The sequence below is a fragment of the Pristiophorus japonicus genome, chromosome 2, assembly GCF_044704955.1.
Source record: "Pristiophorus japonicus isolate sPriJap1 chromosome 2, sPriJap1.hap1, whole genome shotgun sequence".
Lineage (NCBI taxonomy): Eukaryota > Metazoa > Chordata > Chondrichthyes > Pristiophoridae > Pristiophorus > Pristiophorus japonicus.
Genome location: NC_091978.1, coordinates 170,609,557 through 170,626,574, shown reverse-complemented (window position 1 = coordinate 170,626,574; position 17,018 = coordinate 170,609,557). Strand labels below are relative to the sequence as shown.

The window sequence follows — 17,018 nt, the reverse complement described above, 5'->3', positions numbered from 1 at the left end:
AAATGCCTTTTTTTTAAAAGCCTGCATGGGTTTCTCGAGGCTATAGGCTGGGGGAAGCATCGCCCTAATTTTCCTTTGTGTAGAATCTTATTTTAAATGACGTGAAAGCTTCCAGCTCAGTAAAAGAGATTTAAATAAAAGATTGGCAGTACAGTATTTGAATTGGGATTTTGAGATATTTCAGGTGATTCTCCTTGATAAACATTTTGGTTGTATTGGAAAATCTTAGGTTTGGAAACCTTTTTAAAAGAAATAATACTAAACAGTTCAGAATAAAAAAAGTTTGGAAACAATCTCAAAATGTAATTTTCTCTGATGAGAGACAGAAATGCCGTTTAGGGGAGACGAGATAAGATAGGGAAGTAACCTTGGAAATGATTTGTGAGAACTTGAATTGCGAGCACTTGTATGTTAATATAGTTTATAAACTATCGCTTGTTTTTGAAATACAGGAAACTGGACAATCCTGGCCAGAATGAGGTTACACGCCACACCAAATCGAATGACAGGATTAATCCCCTATGAGCTAATGACTGGATGAGCCGGGATAGTTAGAGAAGGGGCAGAATTATGACCATTACGAGATAGAACCAGGAAGGAAGAGATAGACAAAGGGACGAAGATAAGATAAAGGGACAAAACCCCCGGCGGTAGTGCCGGAGGTTGGAGCGAAGGTAATGGTTAGAGAATTGCCAGGAAAACCTGGATTCTCCCCATGGTGGAGCGGACCATATGAAGTATTAATCAGTGGTGACACATGTATGTGTATAAATATGAAAAGTGGGGACCAATGGAAACATTGGTCCCAGCTAAAAGATTATAAGGGTACGGCTGATGGCAGAACCTAAGATACTCCCGGTAATCTACTCCTTAAAATAAGCCTTAGAATATAAGGAATGGAGGGATGCATTGATAGATGGACTTTTTGGGGGACTAGGATTAATATGTGCAATACTACGGGTACTTGCCATAATGAAATGGACCTGGGAAAGGTATCATGTCTGGAGAAATGGTGCAAATGATCCGGTAGTAATAGAAATGGTAAGAATCTAACTAAAAACCTGGAATATCCAGGATGTGTTTTATTAACAGAATGAATATAAACGTGATCACCACCGCCCTTATGATCCTACAAGGATAAGCTACAAGGCTGCCCCTAGGAGGTCCAGAAGCATATACCCACACCGGAGGGTACAACAACCATGTAAAGCAGCCCCTAGGGAGCGGAATCCGAGTGTCAGGAGCGTTTATCTTGAAGCCACAAGATGAGTGGGTAACAAAATGTTACCCGAATATTGTAAACCAGGGGAATTAACCTCGGGAAAGTGCGTGATAGTTAAACCTGGAACAGAAGTAATTACTTGCCCCCTCCTTACTGAAGGTCCGCCCGGCGGGTTGGTGATGTGATCGGAGGGAATGTTGTTATTTGACAATGTGCAGCATGAAATGTTACCTGGGATCATAAATTTAACAGACCTATACCTGCCAGAAAAGTGTAGCCCCAAGACTAAAGCATTGTACACACGATTGCTAGACACAATCCTGAGAAAAGCTAGTGACGCATCAGGGGCAAGGGAGTATCACAAGCAGCTGAGACACAAAGTAGGAAGACAGAGGAGATCTATAGTAAATGACATACTAACTGGAGTAAATACAGGGACCTCTCTAGTAAATGCACGAGATATATAGGTGATCCAAGCAAGAGTAAATAGTTTAAGGGGAATGATGGAGGTTCTAATGAGGAAACAGGCCAAGATAGGTATAGAATCTTCAGAGTTAGGATCTAAAACATCCAAAATACTGCTAGAGGGTATATCCGTATTAGAAGGCCATGCACGAACAATTAACAAGCTAAATAAGCAGAAATGAGAGGACGATGCCGAGGACAGGTCATGCCTATGGGGGATGGATTGATTTAAGTATAGGAGCAGGGAGGTCTTAATGCAATTGTACAGGGCCTTGGTGAGACCACACCTTGAGTATTGTGTGCAGTTTTGGTCTCCTAATCTGAGGAAGGACGTGCTTGCTATTGAGGGAGTGCAGCGAAGGTTCAACAGACTGATTCCCGGGATGGCAGGACTGACATATAAGGAAAGGCTGGATCAGCTAGGCTTATACTCACTGGAATTTAAAAGAATGAGAGGGGATCTCATAGAAATGTATAAAATTCTGACGGGACTGGACAGGTTAGATGCAGGAAGAATGTTCCCGATGTTGGGGAGGTCCAGAACCAGGGGTCACAGTCTAAAGATAAGGGGTAAGCCATATAGGACCGAGATGAGGAGAAACTTTTTCACCCAGGGAGTTGTGAACCTGTGGAATTCTCTGCCACAGAATGTTGTTGAGTCCAGTTCGTTGGACATATTTAAAAGGGAGTTAGATGTGGCCCTTACGGCTAAAGGGATCAGTGGGTATGGAGAGAAGGCAGGGGTGGGGTACCCCTGCCTTCTCTCCATGATCATATTGAATGGCGGTGCAGGCTTGAAGGGCTGAATGGCCTGCTCCTGCACCTAGTTTCTATGTTTCTATGTTTCTATGTCAGGTGAGACACAATATGGATCAGATACAAACCGGGCGAGCTCCAGATTGGATGAATAGCACCCAGTCCAAAGAAATGGCACAACACACTGGGCCATTAGATGTCTGCACCCTGAAAGGAATGACTAGGGTGTATGCAGTAACAGGAGGATGTAAGGGGAAACAAACCCCTATGGTAGGGATAATACTAGTGATCCCCGTAATAAACCAAGGCTCATACCCGTATCCTCAATATGAAGTTGAAAACATAGGGATAATACGAGGGGAAGAGTACATCCGCCATTACCGATGGACCAGTATGCGATCAAAAAGAATGGAAAGATAAGGGGAATATCTTTATCCGGGTGCCGGAGAGAAGGAAGTCTAACTATATGCCCTCACCCAGTGGGAGACGGGAGCAAGGAAAGCTGCGGGTTTGACTAAACTATGGAAGGATGTGTCATTGAAATGAGCCCTGCCCGAACCGAACCCACACATTACGCCTATCAAGGACGAGGAGAATATTGTGTGGTAACTAGCCTGGGAACTTACGATTACAGAGGCTTGACTTGTAACATTACAATGCCTAACTTTTGCTTTACTTCCAGAGTGTCAGTGGCGGTGGGAAGAGCACGCATGACGTATATACATGCCAGGAAGATAATGACATTAATTATAAGTGATGAGATTAAGCAAAATATTGATGATTACATAGATGAGCAAGCGCCACCAATTCCCCTGTTACCTGAAGATTTAACTGAGCTCAAAGGACCATTAAGAAATAACATTAAAAGATATTATGAGCTAAAGGTTAAAGGCAAAGAACTGGACGGTGAAATAAAAGATAACCTGAAAAACCTGCCTTGATGCTTGAGATTATGGAATTGGGGAATTAACGTTGAAATACATCCGTGGATAAGGATCCTTTCACTTACCCTAGTGGCAGTACAGATAGTAATAGCCTTGAGTTGGGTGGTGACGTTATGTAACAAGTGCGAAAGACAGACGAGGTATACCCGAGCAAAGCTACAAGCTAGGGATCAGGTCAAATTGTTGCAGAATGAATATCTGATATGATTTGTGGGTGCTCCCAACCTATCGGCTGATCACCAAGATCGGGGCAGAGTACATATGAATCAGACAAGGTGAATTATTCATCAGGGTGAGTATTTGGAGTAACCATCTGACCAAATGAGGGATTGTAGAGGGGATAAAAATTAATCAGAGGGAACCTAATTAATCAAAGGGCACCTAATTAAGTAAAGTTAAAACCATAAGCAAGGTTGAAAGTAAAAAACAGAAAAGACATGTGCTGAACAGAGGGAAACTGTTGAACTAGAACTCTCAGGACGATAAATCAGCTTATCACAGAAAAATCAGACAGTGGGCTAAGTTGGAGACATTATTCAACGAAAAATAAACTCCAAGGCTAGGTCACTTGGAGTGGTAGGAGATAACGGGAAGCAAAGGATGATTGAGAACATCCCAGTTGGTTAAGGGCAGATTGGCCAGGAGGGGAAAGAGTTCACAGGCATGAAAATGATGTGGCATGTAACTAATCAGATAAATGGCGCCCAGGGGGATGCAACAAAACTTTCTGTCAGTATAATTGTATTAACCAATGTAATCGTAGTAAGTAGGCGAAAATTTGTGATGCTTCAGGGAAACAACAAATGGAAAGCTTCCGCGTGGAACTTCGTGATTTTGTATGTATTTTGACTCATAAAGGCAGTGACCCGATTGTTGTTCTGTGAGAGCGGTGGGGGTGTATCCAGTGTGGGACTGGTGCGAGCCGTTTCTCCCTTGATCGAGCGAGTGAAAATAAACAACTCTTTTCTCCATATACAGACTTGTGTCGAGTGTTATATTTAAATACTCCACAACACCCACATTATACACCATCTGCCAAATTTTTGCCCACTCATTTTGCCCGTTTATATCCCTTTGCAGATTTTTTGTGTCCTTCTCACAATTTGCTTTCCCACCTACCTTTGTACCATCAGCAAACTTGGCTACATTACACTCGGTCCCTTCATCCAAGCCATTAATATAGATTGTAAATAGTTGAGCCCCAGCACCGATCCCTGTGGCATCCCACTAGCTATTGTTTGCCAACTGGAAAAATGACCATTTATCCCGACTCTCTGTTTTCTGTTGTTAGCCAATCCTCTATCCATGCTAATATATTTCTCCCAACCCCGTGAACTTTTATCTTGTGCAGTAACCTTTTATGTGGCACCTTATCGAATGCCTTCTAGAAATCCAAATACACCACATCCACTGGTTCTCCCTTATCCACCCTGCTCGTTATATCCTCAAAGAACTCCAGAAAATTTGTCAAACATGATTTCCCTTTCATAAAACCATGCTGGCTCTGCTTGATTGAATTATGCTTTTCCAAATGTTCTGCTACTGCTCCCTTAATAATGGACTCCAGCATTTAACCAACAACCGAAGTTAGGCTAACTGATCTATAGTTCCCTGCTTTCTGTCTGCCTCCTTTTTAAAATAAGGACATTACATTTGCAGTTTTCCAAACCACTGGGACCTCCCCAGAATCTAGGGAATTTTGGTAGATTACAACCAATGCATCCACAATCTCTGCAGCCACTTCCTTTAAGACCCTAGGATGCAAGCCATCAGGTCCAGGGGACTTGTCCACCTTTAGTCCCATTATTTTACCGAGTACTAGTTCTTTAGTTATAGTGATGGTATTAAGTTCCTCCCTCCCTATAGCCCTTTGATTATCCACTATTGAATATTTTTAGTGTCCTCTATCGTGAAGACCGATGCATAATATTTGTTTAATGTCTCTGCCATTTCCCTGTTCCCCATTATTAATTCCCAGTCTCATCCTCTAGGGGACCAACATTTACTTTAGCCACTCTTTTCCTTTTTATATACCTGTAGAAACTCTAACTATTTGTTTTTATATTTTGTGCTAGTTTACTTTCATAATCTATCTTCCCTCTATTATTCTTTTAGTCGTTCTTTGCTGGCTTTTAAAAATTTCCCAATCCTCTGGTCTCCCACTAGTCTTGGCCACATTGTATGCTCTTGTTTTCAATCCCTTGATACCATCCCTTATTTCCTTAGTTAGCCATCGATGGTTATCCCTTCTCTTACAGTCTTTTCTTCTCATTCAAATATATTTTTGTTGAGAGTTATGAAATATCTCCTTAAATGTCTGCCACTGCTCATCAACCATCCCACACTTTAATCTGTTTTCCCTGTCCATTTTAGCCAACTCTGCCTTCAAACCTTTGTAGTCTCGTTTATTTAAGCTTAGGCCACTGGTTTGTGATCCAAGTTTCTCACCCTCCAACTGAATTTGAAATTCAACCATGTTATGGTCACTCATTCCTAGAGGATCTTTTACTAGGAGATCGTTTATTAATCCTGTCTCACTACACAGCACCAGATCTAAGATAGCCTGCTCCCTGGTTGGTTCTGCAACATACTGTTCAAGGAAACTATCCTGGATACACTCTATGAATTCTTCCTCAAGGCTACCCTGGCCAATTTGCTCTGTTCAATCAATATGAAGGTTAAAATCGCCCATGATTATTGCCGTTCCTTTTTTACAAGCCTCCATTATTTCTTGATTTTAAACTTCGTCCAACAGTGTAGCTACTGTTAGGGGGCCTATAGACTACCCCACCAGCAACTTTTTCCCCTTATTATTCCTTATCTCCACCCAAACTGATTCAACATCTTGATCTTCTGAGCCAATATCGTTTCTCACTAACTCACTGATCTCATCCTTTATTAACAGTGCTAGCCCACCTCCTTTTCTTTTCTGTCTGTCCTTCCAAATTGTCAAATACCGCTGAATATTTAGTTCTCAGCCTTGGTCACCTTGCAACCATGTCTCTGTAATGGCTATCAGATCATACCCATTTGTATCTATTTGTGCCGTCAACTCATCTATTTTGTTACAAATGCTGCGTGCATTCAGATAATGAGCTTTTAAATTTGTTTTTTTACCATCTTTTCCTGCTTTGACCCCACTTTCTGATTCACCTTTATGTTTATACGTTCTGTCCCTTCCTGTCACTCTCTGGGATTCATCTCCCCCAGTGCTACCCTGCTCTATTGCCTTCTCCTTATTCTTTGACTTTTTCAATTTTTGCTCACCTGAACCCTCCCCCCCCCACTAATTAGTTTAAAGCCCTCTCTACAGTCCTAGTTATTTGATTCGCCAGGACCCTCGTCCCAGCACGGTCTTAGTGGAGCCCATCCCTCTTACCCCAGTACTGGTGCCAGTGTCCCACGAACCAAAACCCATTTCTCCCACACCAGTGGTTTAAGGAGCATCTTAAAATGAGGAAAGAGAGGTAGAGCAGTGAAGAGTGTGAAGAAGGGACTTCCAGAGCTTACGGCCTAGGCAGCTGAAGACACGGCCACCAATGGTCGAGCGATTATAATTTGGCATGCGCAAGAGACCTTGTAGTAAAAACTTTAATAGAGAAACATAGAAACATAGAAAATAGGTGCAGGAGCAGGCCATTCAGCCCTTCTAGCCTGCACCGCCATTCAATGAGTTCATGGCTGAACATGAAACTTCAGTACCCCCTTCCTGCTTTCTCGCCATAACCCTTGATCCCCCGAGTAATAGAAACATAGAAGGTATTAAATGGAAATTTAGTAGGTAAATGTAATCATCTTATTGTGAAATGTTTTATTTAAAGCATTATTTTGTACTTTTAGAAATTTCAGTTACTGATTTAAAAGGTGGATGAACATTTTTTGAAAAAACATTTTGCTAAAATTGAATTAAGTTAGTTAATCAAATCATGATTAGGCACAGCTTATCTTAAAAAATGCAAACGTGGAAACTTTTCAACTTTTAGTGTAACTTATTCTGATGCCATAGTTACATTGTACTTTGCATCGGTGTTTACCAAGGAAGAGGACTTTGCCAAGGCTATGATAAATGAGGAGATTGCCGGGATCCTGGATGAGATAAAAATAGATAAAGAGGTGGTACTAGGAAGTCTGGCAGTACGTAAAGTAGGTAAGTCACTTGTTCCGGATGAGACTCAGCCGAGGTTGCTGAGGGAAGTAAGGGTAGAAATTGCAGAGATTTTGGCCACAATCTTCCAATCCTCCTTAGGTACAGGGGTGGAGCCAAAGGATTGGAGGATTGCAAGTGTTACAACCTTGTTCAAAAAAGGAGAGAAGGATAAACCTGACAATTACAGGCCAATCATTATAGTGTATGTGGCGGAGAAGCTTTTAGAAACAATATTCTGGGAAAAAATTAACAGCCACTTGGACAAACATGGACTAATAAAGGAATGCCAGCATGGATTTGTTAAAGTCAAATCCTGTTTGACTGACTTGATTAAGTTTTTTGATGAGGTAATAGAGAGGGTGGAGGAGTCAATGCAGTTGATGTTGTGTATATGGACTTTCAAAAGGCATTTGATAAAGTACCACATAATAGGCTTGTGAGCAAAATGGAAGACAATTGGATAAAAGGGGCAGTAGCAGCATTGATGCAAAATTGGCTATGGGATAGAAAACAGAGAGTTGTGGTGAATGGCTGTTTTTGGGTTCGAGGAAGGTATACAGTGGATTTCATATGCTGTATTTAATATGCATTAATGACACAATTTCGAAGTTTGCAGATGATATGAAACTTGAAAGAAATACTTGCATTTCTATAGTGTCTTTCACGACCGCCGGACATCTCAAAGCACTTTACAGCCAATGAAGTGCTGTTAGGAGTGTAGTCACTGTTGTAATGTGGGAAATGGGGCAGGGTGGTATTGCAGCCTGCCTCCTGAGTGGTCCAAGTATCGAAAGCGCTGCTTCAGCACTCCAATTGTCTTTTCGATAATATTATTTGTGGCTATATGTCTCTTATTATATCGTTGCTCGGCTTCTGTCTGAGGGTTCTGCAGGGGGATCAAGAGCCAGGTGGCGAGGCCGTACCTTTTGTCCCCCAGCATCCAGCATTTACCTTGTGGCTCAGACTTCAACAGGTCAGACATAGTGCCCTCACGCAAAATGTGCACGTCATATATAAGACCGTTTTGAATGCCCCCAAAAGTTCGTGACCATCCTCCGCCTGCTCCATGATGACATGCAGGCCATGATCCTTACCAACGGATCCATCACAGACCCAATTCACGTCCGGACCGGGGTCAAACAGGGCTGCGTCATCGCCCCAACCCTCTTCTCAATCTTTCTCGCTGCCATGCTCCACCTCACAGTCAACAAGCTCCCTGCTGGAGTGGAACTAAACTACAGAACCAGTGGGAATCTGTTCAACCTGCGCCGTCTCCAGGCTAGATCCAAGACCACCCCAACCTCTGTCGTCGAGCTACAGTATACGCACGACGCCTGCATCTGCGGACATACAGAGGCTGCACTCCAGGACATAGTCAACGTATTTACTGAGGCGTACGAAAGCATGGGCCTTACGCTAAACATCTATAAGATAAAGGTCCTCCACCAGCCTGTCCTCACCGCACAGCACTGCCCCCCAGTCATCAAGATCCACGGCGCGGCCCTGGACACTGTGGACCAATTCCCATATCTCGGGAGCCTCCTATCAACAAGAGCAGGCATCAACGACCGGATCCAACACTGCCTCCAGTACGCCAGTGCAGCCTTCGGTCGCCTGAAGAAAAGAGGTTTTGAAGACCAGGCCCTCCAAACTGCCACCAAACTCATGGTCTACAGGGCTGTAGTAATACCTGCCCTCCTTATGGCTCAGAGACATGGACCAGGTACAGTAGACACCTCAAGTTGCTGGAGAAATATCACCAACAATGTCTCCGCAAGATCCTACAAATCCCCTGGGAGGACAGGCGCACCAACATCAGCATCCTCACTCAGGCTAAAATCCCCAGCATTGAAGCACTGACCACACTCGATCAGCTCCGCTGAGCAGGCCACATAGTCTGTATGCCAGACACGAGACTCCTAAAGCAAGTGCTCTACTTGGAGCTCCTTCATGGCAAACGAGCCAAAGGTGGGCAGCGGAAACGCTACAAGGACACCCTCAAAGTCTCCCTGATAAAGTGCAACATCCCCACTGACACCTGGGAGTCCCTGGCCCAAGACCGCCCTAAGTGGATGAAGTGCATCTGAGAGGGCACTGAGCACCTCGAGTCTCAACGCCGAGAGCATGCAGAAATCAAGCGCAGACAGGGGAAAGAGCATGTTCGAACCAGTCCCACCCACCCCTTCCCTCAACGACTATCTGTCCCACCTGTGACAGAATCTGTGGCTCTCGTATTGGACTGTTCAGCCACCAAAGAACTCAATTCAGGAGTGGAAGTAAGTCTTCCTCGATTCCGAGGGACTGCCTATGATGATGATGATGAAGACTATAAGAACATAGTAGGCCATATGGCCCCTCAAGCCTGCTCCGCCATTCAATAAGATCATGGCTGATCTGATCATGGACTTAGCTCCACTTCCCCACCCGCTCCCCATAACCCCTTATCCCCTTATCGTTTAAGAAACTGTCTATTTCTGTCATAAATTTATTCAATGTCCCAGCTTCCACAGTTCGCTGAGGCAGCAAATTCCACAGATTTACAACCCTCTGAGAGAAGAAATTTCTCCTCACCTCTGTTTTAAATGGGCGGCCTCTTATTCAAAGATCATGCCCTCTAGTTCTAGTCTCCCCCATCAGTGGAAACATCCTCTCTGCATCCATCTTGTCAAGCCCCCTCATAATCTTACCCGTTTCAATAAGATTATCTCTCATTCTTCTGAATTCCAATGAGTAGAGGCCCAACCTACTCAACCTTTCCTCATAAGTCAACCTCCTCATCCCCAAAATCAACCTAGTGAACCTTCTGAGGAAGGATGTTCTTGCTATTGAGGGAGTGCAGCGAAGGTTCACCAGACTGATTTCCGGGATGGCGGGACTGACATATGAGGAGAGACTGGATCAACTGGGCCTTTATACATTGGAGTTTAGAAGGATGAGAGGGGATCTCATAGAAACTTACAAGATTCTGACGGGACTGGACAGGTTAGATGCGGGAAGAATGTTCCCGATGACGGGGAAGTCCAGAACCAAGGGGCACAGTCTAAGGATTAGGGGTAGGCCATTTAGGACTGAGATGAGGAGAAACTTCTTCACTCAGAGTTGTTAACTTGTGGAATTCCCAGCCGCAGAGAGTTATTGATGCCAGTTCATTGGATATATTCAAGAGGGAGTTAGATATGGCCCTTACGGCTAAAGGGATAAGGGGTATGGAGAGAAAGCAGGAAAGGGGTACTGAGGGAATGATCAGCCATGATCTTATTGAATGGCGGTGCAGACTCGAAGAGCCGAATGGCCTACTCCTGCACCTATTTTCTATGTTTCTATGTTTCTCTGAACTGCCTCCAAAGCAAGTATATCCTTTCGTAAATAATTACCATTTACAACTTGATGGGTTGAATGGCCTCCTTCTATGCTGTACTATTCTATAAAGAAATGGAAAATGTATACGTTGTGAGAAATAGATAAATTGCTGAAAAACCTCCCCATTAAACATCAGAAATATGAATTTAGGTGCTTTATGTCTAAAATCTATCTGTTTGAATCAGCATAATTGCAGGAAATTTCTGTGTATCCCTCTATACAATGAGAGCATTGTGCAGAGCCAAGATAATGGCCCAGATTTTGCAGTGGTAATGACGGTGAAACTGTCAGTATTTGCCATTATCACTCCTCTGAAACTGACAGCCACTACAGGATTTTGCGCATGCACAGATAAATGTGGAAATCCAGAAATTGTGGTCAGTCATTCCCTGCTCTACTGGTTTCTCTGTGGAACTCCCCAGAGCGGGCAATCTATTGAAATCACACTGAAGGATAAAATCTTCAATATTACGCTGAAATATCGCTGATAAATTATCTCCAGACCCACCAAAAAGTTAAAGCCTTATTGAAAGAGGCGTAACTGTGTTTTTAACGGTGTATTGACTACTGAACAATCATTCTGGTCCTGAAAAGCTAATTTTATATTTGTGAAATGTCAAAATTTTACATTAATATGATTAAGAATTACATGGTTTTTGAAAAAAAACGCTTTGTTTACAATATTTCAGTTTCTACTTTATATGTACTGTATATACTGTATGTGTATACTGTGTATGCCCTAATCTTTATTTCGCTCTCTGTAAAATGATTATAAAGTAAATTAGATTCTGTGCATTTTACTTCCTAGTTTGCTGTCTGTGAGAATTCTTCAATGTAATTGGCTGTTCTACCTGCTTCATGACATCACTGTTGCTGGACGCGGGAGATTCACTTGAATTGGCGTCTAATTCAACAAATTGTCTGGAGAGGTGAAATTCACGCCACAGAGATCTCTAAATCTTTGTGACCAGCTTTTCTTTCAAATCAGTGGTGAGCGCCGTTGCTTCGCTGCTGACCGCAAATTCTGGGCCAATGAGCCACGATGTTCCGGGCGCGGGTGTCGGTGAATGGGCTTAATTGACCGAGGAAATACATGCATAACACACTCATGCTAGGATTTCCTCAATTTATTACAGAGTCATTGCGACACATTTTTTGTGCCAATTCACAGGCCAAGATATTTTGAGAATAAGATCCTGCTTCTTTTTCACTTGCTGCTCCACACACCTAGACTCAGTGCGAGGGAAGGACGGGCGCAGCTGAGATTGTGCACTCAGCCAGGACCAACAGCGTGTGACACTCTGAGGCTGAGATCAAGCACTCAGCCCAGGGGAGCAGCAGTGTGCAACACATTGCGACTGAGATCGGACACTCAGCCCAGAAGCAACAGCACGTGATACACTGTGGCTGTGATCAGGCACTTAGCCCAGGAACAACAGCACATGACACACTGCAGCTGAGATCAGGCACTCAGCCCAGGGGTGTAACAGCATGCGAGACATTGGGCCTGCAATCTCGGTGCTGGGCTTCCCGCGGGCACTCGCCAGAAAATAGTAAAAAAGATCCGTACCTACCTTTTGCTGTTGCGCCCTCCAGCGATCCCGGTCGGAGGCCTCCTCTCCCTGCGCATCAGAGTGCGTTCACGTCTTGCAGATGCGCTGGGAGAAGCTGGAGTCACATGGCACTGGACAGCCAATCAAGGTAAAATATTCTCATTCATAATAATGGCAACTCCGTAAGTAGGAGTTCTCATTATTTGTTATTGGCCCTGAAATTCCGGCCTCGTCGGGCCTGTACAGAATACGTCTGGACCCATCAAGGTCTCGCAAAAGCCGGTTTTTGGCACGCAATGCGCATGCGCCGAAAACCGGCTTTTCTGATCTGTCAAGATGTTTAACTAATTTACTGGAATTCTTTGAGGATATAACGAGCATGGTGGATAGAGGTGTACCGATGGATGTGGTGTATTTAGATTTCCAAAAGGCATTTGATAAGGTGCCACACAAAAGGTTACTGCAGAAGATAAAGGTACGCAGAGTCAGAGGAAATGTATTAGCATGGATAGAGAATTGGCTGGCGAACAGAAAGCAGAGAGTCGGGATAAATGGGTCCTTTTCGGGTTGGAAATCGGTGGTTAGTGGTGTGCCACAGGGATCGGTGCTGGGACCACAACTGTTTACAATATACATAGATGACCTGGAAGAGGGGACAGAGTGTAGTGTAACAAAATTTGCAGATGTCACAAAGATTAGTGGGAAAGCGGGTTGTGTAGAGGACACAGAGAGGCTGCAAAGAGATTTAGATAGGTTAAGCGAATGGGCTAAGGTTTGGCAGATGGAATACAATGTCAGAAAGTGTGAGGTCATCCACCTTGGGAAAAAAAACAGTAAAAGGGAATATTATTTGAATGGGGATAAATTACAACATGCTGCAGTGCAGAGGGTCCTGGGGGTCGTTGTGCATGAAACTCTTTTTGGGAGTAAACAAAAAACATAAAACCGTGCCCCCCCGATCTGGGGGAAACACCAAACATTTACAGGCCCTTTTATTTTTTTGTGGTATTTTTTGGGGGTTTTTTTGGGCACAAAAACATATTTTTTCTCCAAGTGCCCCCTATAAAAGGGGAGGGGGACACTAAAAGCACCGGCAATTAAAACAAATTAAACTTTAAAATGTAAAATCAAATTAAAATTTGGTTGCCGGGCGTGATGACGCACTCCAGTCCCTCCGGTGCCCACCTCTCGCGGAAAGCCACGAGCATACCGGTGGTCCTTGTGCATGAAACTCTTTTTGGGAGTAAATAAAAAACATTAAACCGTGCCCCCCCGATCTGGGGGAAACACCAAACATTTACAGGCCCTTTTTTATTTTTTGTGGTATTTTTGGGGGGGTTTTTTTGGGCACAAAAACATTTTTTTTTTCCAAGTGCCCCCTATAAAAGGGGAGGGGGACACTAAAAGCACCGGCAATTAAAACAAATTAACTTAAAAACATAAAATCAAATTAAAATTTGGTTGCCGGGCGTGACGATGCACTCCAGTCCCGCCGGTGCCCACCTCTCGCGGAAGGCCTCGAGCGTACCGGTGGACACCGCGTGCTCCATCTCCAAGGACACCCTGGCGCGGATGTACGCGCGGAAGAGAGGCAGGCAGTCAGGTTGAACGACCCCCTCGACCGCCCGCTGCCTGGACCGGCTGATGGCACCCTTGGCCGTGCCCAGGAGCAGTCCTACGTCGTTGTGCATGAATCCCCCAAAAAAGTTAGTTTGCAGGTGCAGCAGGTAATCAGGAAGGCGAATGGAATGTTGGCCTTCATTGCGAGAGGGATGGAGTACAAAAGTAGGGAGGTCCTGCTGCAACTGTATAGGGTATTGGTAAGGCCGCACCTGGAGTACTGCGTGCAGTTTTGGTCACCTTACTTAAGGAAGGATATACTGGCTTTGGAGGGGGTACAGAGACAATTCACTAGGCTGATTCCGGAGATGAGAGGGTTACCTTATGATGATAGATTGAGTAGACTGGGTCTTTACTCATTGGGAGTTCAGAAGGATGAGGGGTGATCTTATAGAAACATTTTAAATAATGAAAGGGATAGACAAGATAGAGGCGGAGAGGTTGTTTCCACTGGTCGGGGAGACTAGAACTAGGGGGCACAGCCTCAAAATAAGGGTGAGCCAATTTAAAACCGAGTTGAGAAGGAATTTCTTCTCCCAGAGGGTTGTGAATCTGTGGAATTCTCTGCCCAAGGAAGCAGTTGAGGCTAGCTCATTGAATGTATTCAAGTCACAGATAGATTTTTAACCAATAAGGGAATTAATGGTTACGGGGAGCGGGCGGGTAAGTGGAACTGAGTCCACGGCCAGATCAGCCATGATCTTATTGAATGGCGGAGCAGGCTCGAGGGGCTAGATGGCCTACTCCTGTTCCTAATTCTTATGTTCTTCTGTTTTGGGGGGGGTTATTCTCACTGATAGTAATGGGAACGCATAAAATGGTCCAGGCTCTCGTGACTCCAGCTTCTCTGTCCGTATCTAGAAGACGTGGATGCGCTGCGAAGTGTGTGGAAAGGCCTCCGACCGGAATCTAAGGCGCTTCTGGGTCCACCAGGTACATTCGGAGAGAAATTTCGGGTTGGAGGCATTCGTCCAAAGGAAGCCTCCGACTGGAATTTCAGAGTATATATTGTTCCCGATTTAAAAAAAAAGTTTTAAAATTAGGGTTTAAAATGAACTTATCTTAGTGCGCAGGGTTTTTAATAATGTGTTTTTTAAATTTTATTTTACTACGTTTTTGTAAGTTTTAAAACTCTTATGCCTGTAAAAGTAGGCTACGCGCCTGCCTTTACCAGGCGCAAGAGTTTTAAGGGCATTCGCTGGGCAAAAGATGGGTAAATAGCGCAATCTTGCCCTTGCGCATGTCCTGGCTGCCGAGGTTCGGTATATGTGCATCACACACCAAAACTCGGTTTTTACGCGACCTCGCCGAGTCCGTACACACTAAATACAGACAGACCCGGAGAGGAAGGGATTTCAGGGCCATTTGTGGCTGAGAGCGGACACTCGGCCCAGGGGAGCAACAGCAACTGGCATCCTGCGACTGCGCAGGAGAAACGGCCTTTGGGCAGCGGAAGTGGTTGCGCGGGATTTGGGAGGCGGGCGAGAGTTGGGTGGTTTCCGGTTGGAGTGGGAGGAAGAAGCGGAGCCGGATTTCGGTAAGCACGAGTACCGCGGCCGTGTGCTCAGCGCGACAGGGCCTCCTCCCTCCTTCTCCACCAGTTCCTCCTCGTCCCTGACCGGGACGCTCACTATCGCTGTGCATCTTCCAGGTAGGACTCCCGTGGGCCCAGCTGCGGTGGGTTGCTAGGGTAACGACGCGTCACAGCATGGAACATTCGAGAGCGTTTCTCGGGACCCGAGAGCAGCTGCCTGTCTGGGGCGGCGCCGTTGGCAGGCTCGGGAAAGGGCGCAGGGCTAGGCTGGGCCTCACTCACTGGGAGAGAGTACCAGACCCTGAGCCGGGAGATTGCAGCTGCTACACGGCCCCAGTCCGCACAGCTGGCCAGTTACAGTGCGTGTGTGGGGAGAAAGCTGCCTCGAAGTGACGTTAACATTGACGGTGATTGTCAAGTGAGGGTGTTTTTAAGTAGAAACTTGGCCACCCAAATTCAGTGGTGTCCAAACTAGCCTGCGGGCCACTTGCAGTCCCTGAAATCCGGTTCAATCCTATTTGTGTTTTATGTTTTTTTTCTTTGCTGCTTTTCTCCTGATTGCATTTTGTGGCCTACAAGATTGGAAAGGGCTGTCGTCTCATTAATGGATAAATCCTAAACCAGAACACCAAGGTTAGCATCAGAAACTTATGACGTGTGCAAGATAAGGGGGACATGGATTTAGACTTGGCCCTCACGGTTTCATAGCATGTGACAAAGTGCTTGCTCACATCTGCCCTCGTTGGTATAACTAGCATGCCTTGGGAAGTATCCAGTTTCATTCTGTATATGTTCTGCTTTACATCTCATGCCCTGTAAATGAGTTAAATGTCCATGTGTGTGTATGGATAATTATGCACTGACCAAGTGTAGACGATCCACAAACCATCTTCAGCCATGATGGTCTTGTTTCATGAACAGAAGAACATGTTTAATGCATTTATGTGTAAAGTCTTGAATGTGACACATTCTGGTTGTCAGTTTCATTTCCCAGAAGTGTAATTTGTACAAATTAAGTAATTGTTCCTTTTTTTTGTATTTCATGGAGAAGGAAAATAAATTAAGTGAATGATGAAAAACAAAATTATTCAGTAATGTCATAACACTCAACATATAATCAGCAGTTAAAGTTCATTTAATTGTAACATACATGTATCATGCTTGGGTAATATGTGGTGTAATTAGAATATATGCTAAAAAGAATGCAGCAATGTTTCTAACTGAGTGGCTCAAATCAGCATCTATTCCCAATGTGTTGAGCCAGAGTTCCAAATCTGAACTCTTTGGTGTTGGGGTGCCAAGTGAAAGGGCAGACCAGAGGGGACATATTTTGTTTATGAAATACATAGTGCAGTGGCTCACCTGAGTGGGTTGTTTACCCTTTTCAGCCACAAAGTGTCAGGGAGGAAAATATTTT

General features: G+C 44.5%; 1 protein-coding gene across 4 annotated transcripts in view; it reads left to right on the top strand.

The window, feature by feature from the left end:
- The first annotated feature begins 15,553 nt into the window (after window positions 1-15,553).
- Window positions 15,554-17,018, top strand: part of tmem33 (transmembrane protein 33) — a 67,904-nt gene continuing 66,439 nt past the window's right edge. Inside the window, exons 1-2 of one of the 4 annotated variants that reach the window (XM_070870254.1) lie at window positions 15,561-15,718; window positions 16,181-16,234. The gene's annotated coding sequence lies outside the window, so the exon portion shown is untranslated. Of the gene's footprint in view, window positions 15,719-15,820; window positions 16,235-17,018 lie in introns of those variants that run through there. The other 3 variants (XM_070870256.1, XM_070870250.1, XM_070870255.1) reach the window with 3 other exon arrangements.